The sequence below is a fragment of the Pollicipes pollicipes genome, unplaced genomic scaffold (assembly GCF_011947565.3).
Source record: "Pollicipes pollicipes isolate AB1234 unplaced genomic scaffold, Ppol_2.1 Scaffold_2555;HRSCAF=2994_pilon_pilon_pilon, whole genome shotgun sequence".
Classification (NCBI taxonomy): Eukaryota; Metazoa; Arthropoda; class Thecostraca; order Pollicipedomorpha; family Pollicipedidae; genus Pollicipes; species Pollicipes pollicipes.
In genome coordinates this window covers 5,458,059-5,467,940 of record NW_023596136.1, presented here as the reverse complement: position 1 = coordinate 5,467,940, position 9,882 = coordinate 5,458,059, and the positions used below count along the sequence as shown (strand labels likewise).

Sequence of the window (9,882 nt, the reverse complement as noted above, 5' to 3'; positions counted from 1 at the left end):
TTTATAGTGCCCTGTTTGGACACTGCACACGCGATGGCTTCTGAAATAGCTGTTTGGCAAATATTTTGATCGTGAACAGAGCACATTATGCTCAGTTCTTGTAAGCACACCCCTTTTGGAAGCATTACGACCATCCTACCCTCCCCCCCCAAAAAAAAAACACCTGGATCGAAAAACCAGGCCATTCAGTCTAAATATTGTTTTCATTTGAAATCGCTGCTTGTGCATGTAGTGAGACGAGTCAGCGAAGAGTGTGGAAGAGTAAAGCTTCCTGCAGAGCGACACCACCAGCCCCTCGTCCATATTGCAACCAGCCTCGACACATTCATTAGAAACATTTAAAACAACCGACACTTTCAGTTTGTTTATTTCACACAGCTAGCGCGAGAAAAGCAGCGCCGAAACCATCTGCATTAAGTATGTAGTGAGCAAATAGATCCGATACCCCGTCGATCTCTAGCATTTTCGCGGACGTCAACAATCCCTGCCAGTGGGTGTCGTCATTCGACTGTTTGTACTTCATAGAAAGTGTATTTTCCTAGCAAGGACCTGCTTCTTTGAGAACAAAAAAACAAAAAGCTACGGGAAGCAAGCGGCCTGGACAGAAATTGGAAAGTTCAAGGCGACGCTGCTGAGAACGTTCTCGGGACTAACAAAAACACTACTAAGGCCACGACGATCGGGCTAGCCATATCAAAACACCCTCTCTGAAGTACAAAAGTACAAACAACGCTACCGTACGCATGACTAGAAAGACGCAGCTGAAGGCACGTTTGCCAGCGGCGCTCTCGCTGGGCGCACGCTGGCGGGGTTACTCGAGACTAGAGGCGCACCGCGGGCCGCAGCGGCGGCCGGTTAGCGGCTGGAGAGAGGCACACAGGGGCCGGGCGGGGCGGTCTCCGCCGGCGCCGGCGCTACTCTTCAGCAGCGCGGCCAGCTCGCGCATGCGGTGCGTGCGGCACACCTTATCGCCGTCGGCCGCCTTCACACCGCCAGCCGCGCCGGCTCGCTTCGCCTTGGCCAGGGCCCACCAGGAACCCCTCGAAACGCCTTGATGACGCTCTCGTCGGCGTAGCCGAAGCGGACGCGGCCCGAACATGGTGAGAATCTCTGTCACCCAGCCGCTGTCGAGCACGAACTCCACCAGCCAGTCGAACCCTCGCCGGCCAGCTGCGAGAGCACCTGCAGGCCGAGGAACCAGAGCTCCTTCAGGTCGTCCCAGGCGCCGCGGTAGCGCGTAGACACCACCACCGCCTGCTGGTCCATCGAGTCCTCCACGTTTGTGCGCGTCCCACAGGAAGCGCACGGCCGCCTGAGCGAAGCGCACCAGCTCGCTCTGGTGCGCGCGCGCGGCGGACGCGTGCCGGTGCAGCAGCAGCAAGCCCAGAACCGTCAGGTTGCTGCGTAGCACCAAGTGAGACGCATCCACGCTGGCCAGCTGCTGCACCACGAAACGCTGCAGGCCGAGGAAGAGCGAGCTCTGCGAGACGCGCTCAGCCTCCATGACGACGATGTTCATCAGGCAGCTGCAGACGGTGATGACGGCCTGCACGGGCTCCTCGGCCGCCTCGTCCTGCTGACCGGGCGGCCGCGGCTGCGAGAGCAGCGGCGCTGCCAGGTCCCAGCTGCCGGCACATGAGGGGAGGGGACGACGAACGTCAGCAGACAGTCACGGCCGGCGCGAGTGTACAGGAAAGCGCGCTAAGGCACGCAGCGGGCTGTTGGGAACGACGAGAGAAGGCGACAGAGATCGCTTACACTGCATCTTCACATGCCCTTACTGGCATCGATTTAGACTAGGGGTCGCTGCGTTCAGTTCACACGCGCGCTGATTGCGACTAAAAAGGCACACAAGTCGACGGGGAAAGTGGCAAGTTTCAAGGCATGAGCAGAAGCCACGCAGCTACTTAGCACTCATCAACAGACAGTTCTCCGGTCGCACCGCCATCAAACCTAGCCACGAGCACGACCTACATGGCAAGGGAAGCAGCCTGGGCCGGGCCAGGCCGGACGCGGACCCACCGGTAGTGGAAGTACTGCACGAGCGTCTCGTCGGCGTCCAGCATGAGCAGCACGTAGCGGGCGCGGTCGTCGGACGTCAGGTGGCAGAGGGCCGGCAAGAAGAGACGCAGCAGGTCAGGCACGTCGGCCGCCGCCGCCGCCGCCGCCTGCTGCCGGCGCATCTCGAACGTCTGGCCGCACATGCGCAGCAGAAACACGGCACCAGCTGCACCACCTCGTCCGGGTACGACGTCTCCTGCCGGCGGCCGAGGGAGCGGTTGTCAGCTGCGACGACACGGCCTTCGCGAAGGACGCGGGATCAATGCTGGGATCTGTGCCAACGCATCGGAGGGCACGCATGCCATGCCGCGCTGCGCCACACGTGCCACGGCAGGTTATCAGACACATGACACCCCGGGCCCGGTCGGCCCGGCCCGGCCCCACCGCCAGCCGCGCGACCCACCTCCGCCAGCCAGGCGAGCACGATGCGGATGCAGCTGTAGACGAACATGGTCTGGTGGCGGGTCAGCTCGGCCGCGTCCTCCTTCATGACGCGCGTCAGGAAGCCGATCACCGCGCCGCATGCGCCGCGCATCGCCACGATCACCTGACGGCGGAGGGCAGGTCGGCAGGCCGGACAGACGCCTTTCAGCGGGCCATGACAAAACCAGCAGTCGTGCTGCAGGCGTGCCGCGATTATAGTATGAAAGTTCCGCTATCCACTGCAGGTCAATATAGAGAGTGCAATCTTTGAGTTTGCGCAACGCGAATATCTTCAGCAGTCGCCTGTGACTGACAGAATCTTCAACATCCCTACGAGTCGCCCAACACGACAGGTCTACGGGAGCCACGCCGCCGTATGTTAACAGTGGCGGGGAACCAGCCACAGCCGCGGCCAATCCCACTGCGGCGGGCGGACGAGACACCCACACCCACGTCAGACCCCCTTCACGTGGTCACCCCAGCTCGCGCCACGCTGTCGCGGCGCCTGCCCCACCTGCTGTCGCTGTTTGGCGTCAAACTCGAGCGGCGTGTCGCTGATGAGCATCTCGAACATGCGCTCCAGCACGAAGAAGGAGGCCGTCAGGAGCTCGCTGGCCTTGACCGCCTGCGCCAGCGACCGGTCCTCCAGGCCCATCCGGATCTGGCAGCAGTGCAGTCACGGGTCAAACACCGGCTGGCGACGCAGAATGCGGGCCAATGTTAAGTCGGCACAGTATGCAGTCAACATGCCATGCACGTCAGATGCTGAGAGCGCGCGCGCATGTTGAACGCTATAATCAGACCCACCGTACTGAATCAATAAAAGGAAAGTCGACTGCGCGGCAATAGGCCATCGGTACCTCATTCCGCTTTTTGGGCGGGGAGGCAATTCTAAGAACTGAGCTAGATATATTAATAACTGGTTAAGTATGTGTCATTTGAGCTTTACAGCGCGCTCAGATGCTTAGACTATATGGCGTCGCCTGCCTGACCCTGGAGGCAGGGGCGGGTACCGCGAGAAAATAACATTTTTATTGCTATGCCTCTATCATCCACGCAAAGGTATGCCGCAAAAGTGACAACAATGGTTTGACGCCACAAGATCGCACTCCGGCTGGCGCGACGTTGCCCACCTCGATACAGAAGAGGTTAGTGTACACCATGACGAGCTGACGCTGCTTGTCGGGCTCCAGCGCCTGATGCCGCACACCCAGCGCCTCTACCATGGCGGCGGCCAGCAGCAGGGCGGGACCGCGCTGCTGGGCCGACAGCCGGCTGGTCAGCACGCCGGCCAGCGTCTCCGTCAGCGGCCGCCGCCACTGGTCAGGCTCGCTCTCGGGCAGCGGCTGCGGTGCCGAGAGCAGCGCCACGCGCAGGTCGCGGCACAGCGCATTGCGCGGCTCGGGCTCCTCCTCCAGCTGCAGGTCCATGGTCAGCGAGGCCAGCAGCCGGTGGAAGAGCTCCGGCTGGCTGGCCCAGACGTCGCTGCGCGCCTCCGCCAGCAGGCGGCGCAGCAGGCGCCAGGCGGCGTCGGCGCCGCAGCGCGTCTCGGCGATCACGTCTACCAGCAGGGCGACGGCGGCCGGCGCGAGGAGCGCGGCGCGGCCGGCTGGCGCGCCCGCCGCCGCCTCCAGACACTGGTAGCCGTCCGAGACCAGGCGCAGCTGCTCCTCGTCGTCGCTCGCCTGGCGGATTGCCTCGCACACCAGCGGCACCGCCTCGGCCATCTGCGGGCTGCCGCTTACGTGCTCGTCCTGCAAGGCGGGCGGCGCTTCAGTCCGGCGGCCGCCCGGGTGGCGCCGCGACACAACCACCGGCCACTAGCGGGACAGTTGTTTCGTGCGTGTGCAGGTACATCAGTCTGCAGAATTTGAGAGATGTGAGGTGGATACCTGCATAAGTGACGCGGTAAAGTCGTGTTCACACCTAGCACCACAGCAACACCGCATGAAATTGCGGATACAAAGTGATGGTACGTCGACTACGGGATCCCGACCGAGCACCTCCTTGTCCTTCAATGCGGTGGTGGTAACATATACTAGCGCTATAGCACAGCGCTCGGAAAACGCCAGCTTCGCCAACCGAAACTGCGCTGCACTGACAAGAGCGGCATGGATCATGAACTCCACTCTCGGCCGGGTCTTATCGGATGTTCCTTGCAAGGTATCGCAAATGTTGGCTCGGTGTCGTTCTTCACCCAGCTGCGAAAACAAGGAGTGCGGAAGGCCTAAACGTTGTCCGTATTCAAGGCCTCCCCTAACGTAGACTACAGCTCTTCACAATGACTATTCGGGCCCACCAGCCACACATTTACAATTGTGCGCTATTCCCGTACCGCAGACAACGGGATTGAAACAGAGCATTAAACAACGTGTGACGTCACTTGCGCTGAATGTCATTGACCCGACGCCAGACATATTAGTGGCAGCCGGCGAACGCCGCTGCCAACCGACCATTTGCACCGGTGAGCAGCAGCCTTGTTAACCAGTTGAAGCGGAGGGCTCACAACAATAGCTGCACGGGGATGTGCCGGAAATCGGTTTCGCTTCACCGTAAATGATAATTTCTTCGCATTCTCTTGCATTTTACCTGTATCGCAGTTGCAAAAAGCGGCAAAGCTCACTGGGCGCATAAGGTACGTCTGCACTAGTTTAAGACCACCCACACGTCGCAAATACATTGTCCCGAATGTCCTGAACGCCCTCCCTTTCAATCCACATAACTACACGCAAACAGGATGTTTGCCTTGGCCGTTCCCTTGGCGGCTCGAGCGACGTCAAAAGCGCATTAATTAGTTACCGACACGTATGCTGCCGAGGTGAGCCCACTCACTGGGGATATAGTCGGCAGGCTGGCACCTAGCCCGAGTCAGGCCTCCGCCAGACCTATTGAATTACCGGCTGGCCGGACCAGGCCAGCCACCAACGGCCAGGTTTACACCAGCAGCCACGCAGCAGCTAGACAAATCCCAGCATTAAGACAATGGGCCTCCCGTCATTTAGGCCAGCGGAATGGCGAGCATCCGCGAACTGCCAGCCGAGCCGTCCGTTCTCATCGCTGCCGTCAACCTCATCCGGCCGGCGGGAATTCGGCGCTAATGAGTCATGGCAGTATTGGAGCATGATCTATTTTTAGATCGGCGCGGTAGAACATAGGTAGCCGTATGTGGCTACATCCAGACAAGAAGGACCTTGACTTTGCGTAAGATTGGGGTTGTGCGTGCGGCACTAAACCCTCCCGTCGCATCCCAGCCAGAAGCAAAACATAACCCCCGACTCCCGCCGCCGCCTACTCGCAGCCCAGCATGAGGTGCCGCCGCCGCCGCCGCCGCCGGCGCCATGTGTGCGGCCAGGGCGTGCCCGGGCCGGCGCCCGTGCGTGAGAGACGGCCGACTGGCAGCGCCAGGTGGCGCCGCCCTCGGGGCGTTTTGAAACGAAAGACCAACAGGCGGGGCTGATTCAGGTCAATGACCCGGCGGCCGGCTGGCGTGTCTGGTCGGGCTGCTGGCACAGCGATTCTCCCCAGTGAAGGGTGGGCGAGTGTTGCAGGGCGATGGTCCGACTACACAAAACAAGGGCACTCGCTTTTAGAATGTTGTGGACTGTATTGACAGGACGAGGGGACCATGATGACATGGTAATTACCCACCCTATCAACTAGATCACCAACGATACATTATTTTACGTTGCAAATTGTTGCATTGGTGGCAGTGCTGCCGACAGGATGAGCTAGAAGCGATTACTAACCGATCGAAACAGCTGACACAATAAATATTTCAGTCCCAGAAACACATTCGGACACGCATTCACACAGGCCACCTGACAGTGAGTCACATCCGGCACTGCCTGTGAGCCTCTCCCCAGTCGGCGCTGCTTCACCTGTGAGAAGCAGCTGAAGATGGTGAGCGCAATGGACTTGAAGAGTTCGGGCGGACAGCCGGGCGGCGCCGGGCTGCCCAGCATGCGCAGCAGGTACGTGAAGCCGATGGCGTCGAACAGGAGGCGGCGCTGCTCGGGCCCACAGTCAGCCGCGTTCACCAGCTGACGGCGGTACACGGAGGGAGCAGTGAGGCAGCTGACGGCGCTACACGGAGGGAGCGGTGAGACAGCTGACGGCGGTACATGGAAAGGCAGCTGACGGCGGTACACGGAGTAAACGGTGAGACAGATGACGGCGGTACACGGAGGGAGCGGTGAGACAGCTGACGGCGGTACACGGAGGGAGCGGTGAGACAGATGACAGTACACGTCTGAGAGACCGGGATACACTGTAACCTGCCCCTCAGCACAGTGGACATGACAGCTCCTAATGACAACAGCAGCAGCCAATAAGCGAAAACATGTTAAGTGGGATGATGCACATGCCACACAGCATCTCTGTGACTTTCTTAAGAGCTTCAGTGACTCTTGTTTTTTGAACATGATGTTTATCTTTCTGGGGGCGACTTTTTGGGTCATTGACAGTGCGGCATCAGGGGCATGGATGGTAATCTTTTACAACTTCGGCGATCCAATGCTAACTGACAGTTCGGCTTCCTGTTGAAATCAGCATGAAAGTCAAGCCACTGACGATCACAGCCGTTATGTGTGTCAGACGAGTTCATGTGTTCCACATGTCGCGTCACACAGAGATGAGATGTAGAGTCCGCAGACGTCTGCGCTGGTGCATAGCACAGTGGTGCGCTGGTGCACAGCACAGTGGTGCACCTCTTGGTTCGAGACCCGAAACCCAGCCAGGTATGGCCTCCGAGCGCCGACGGCGCGCGCCCTCGCCCTGTTCCACGGGAGTGGGATGCCACCGACCTTGGTGACCATGAGCAGGGCGGCGAACTTCTCCGTGTCGTTGCCGGCCTTCTGCAGCATAGCCACGCAGCGCTGCACGCCGGCGTCGCCGCTCATCCTGGCCGGATCGGAGCCTGCAGCGGCAGCACACCGAGACAGGGAGGAGAGGGGAGAGGGCGTCAGCCTTGGCGACGGGTCCGCGCCGCCGCCGGCGCCGGCAGCAGCAGCACACCGAGACGAGGACGAGAGAGGGAGGGGGCGTCAGCCTCGGCGACAGGTGCGCGCCGCCGCTGGCGCCGGTAGCGGCAGCACTCCGAGACAGGGACGAGATAGAGAGGGGGGGGGGGGGGGGCGTCAGCCTCGGCGACGGGTCCGCGCCGCCGCTGGCGCCGGCAGCGCCGCCAGACATGCTCAGACTGGTCAGATGCTGCTTAGGTGCACAGACATGAACAATACCCCCTCAAAAGTTGAAAATGGCTTGGGATTGCTGGGAGCAGTAATAGTGAACAGCTTTCATGATATCTGTACATGTTCAGAGGGAGCTTTTTGGAGAAATGCAGAGGGCTTCAGTTCTTTATTAAACTAGGATTTTGAAAGAAGCACTGCAGTGTTTATTTCCCAAGTTTGGCATTCTTTGGCAATATCTGAACTTGTCACAACATGATGTCAGTGGTGTTTGATATGTCAGCAAAAACTATGTGCCCAGCATGCAGCAAAACCTTACCCCAACACTGGTTTTAAAAGCAGACTGGCTAGCAGCTGAGAAGTTCATGCTGTTAAAACCAGTGGCTTTGCACCAAAATCCATATCTTGGTCTGGAGCCAAACTAGCTGAAAAATCAAATAAGTCAAAGGTTAGTAGCAGTTCAAACCCAAATCACTAGCAGAATACCAGCTATTGTTAGTCACACTCACAAAATACCTGGTACACTGTATCAGCCTTACCATTATATGAAACACTACTAACCTGAAGCACATCCCCATGACAGTCATTGAAAAGGCATGTGATAAAACCATGTGAAGGTTGCAATATATGCAAAAGATAAGAAGTTTCTCTTACTATAAACTAAAACTCACTGTGTCAAAACAAGGGACAGAGTTAAGAATATTGACAAGAACATATCCTGCCAAAGACAATGTTTATTTCAATAAACCAAATAAGCTACTTTAAAGGCTTTAGGGCACTACTAGTGTATTATGTCAATGCCTTCTCAACTAAGACTGGAAGCTGATAAGTAGCCTTCCAGTAGCATGTATTCTGGCCCAAGAATCTGGCTCTTCACCACTGCTAGTACAATGTTACAATTAATTGGATGCATTTCTAACAGAGTACCTGAGACTAATCTATGAGCCATTACATAGTACAAGACAGCTGATCAGCACAGAAAGCACAGTTGACTTATGACCTATCAACCTGTATTATTGGCATAGCCCAGGAAAGGTTATTATTCCATAGCCCTGCTATTTTCATAAGGCAGGACACATACTGGTAGTTGTGACTGGGGAGTTTCTACATAATGAATAAATTTCTACATAATGAAATATCTGAGCATCAATGTATATTGTCCATATGTCATTACAGACATTGCCTTGAAAACAAGGATCCTGCCATGCATGACAATGATTGCACATAGCTGCATAGGAGTCCATGATACAGATATGTAGTTTTCTTTTCAGTACAAGAGAGGGAGGAGGGGAGAGAAAACTCAACCTACTCAGACTCCAGCTCCATGGCTTTCCCCTGAAATACCATATTCTACAATGAACTTGATCTATAAAAAATGGAAGAGGATATCTCTTTTATTTGTAATTCTAAGTTTTCAATGACAATCAAGGCTTCATAATGTGTAGAACAAAACAAGCTGCTGAGCAAAATGCAACACAAACCATCCTGGAGTAAGGTGAGAACTGTTGCCAACTGCATACACCACAAACAATGTTGTAAGAGCTTGGTTGCTTACAACCTCACAGTCCATCCCTTGGTCCATCCCAGCCAACCAGGCCCAAATATATACCTTCATCCCACCTCTTTCAACTACAACTTGTAGAAGTATGCAAAAATTCACACAAATTACAGGCCTCTGGATGCAAAACAAATGGGGAAGCAGTTTAATACCATCTTGTCACCCACCAGTCAAGAATCTGTCACGCCAACGGGCAAACCACAGTACGTTCCACAAAAGCGCATGCTTTGATCTCACTGGACACTGAGAAGTGACGGAGTCTGCGAGAGCCTGAAGTTGGTGCTCTTCTTCCTCGCAATGCCTGCTAGCCAAAACTCAATATTGCAGTCACGTTTAACAATTATTTGACGCCGGGCGTAATACGCCACGGACGGCTCCCAACCGCTAGACTCAAGAAACCACGGCACACCACAGCAATCAATGCATCAAACGCGCCATCAATCGTAAAACTCATTGCAGTCATTGCGACGCATTTTCTCGTCTACACTATTTTCTACCTCCATATCGAGTAGATACCTCTACTATTTTTTAGTGAGTAAAAGCTTCTCACTTCAACCTGTATTTCGTGAGTTCATGAAGTAAATGCAAGAGATAAGAAGGCAATTATATGATTTCTCACTTTTTAAATTGTTTCAAATGATGGATAACATTTTG

The 9,882-nt window shown here is 56.2% G+C and overlaps 1 pseudogene; it reads right to left on the bottom strand.

Moving 5' to 3' along the window:
- Window positions 1–9,731, bottom strand: part of LOC119107763 (neurochondrin homolog) — a 24,678-nt pseudogene extending 14,947 nt beyond the window's left edge.
- Window positions 9,732–9,882: the final 151 nt, after the last annotated feature.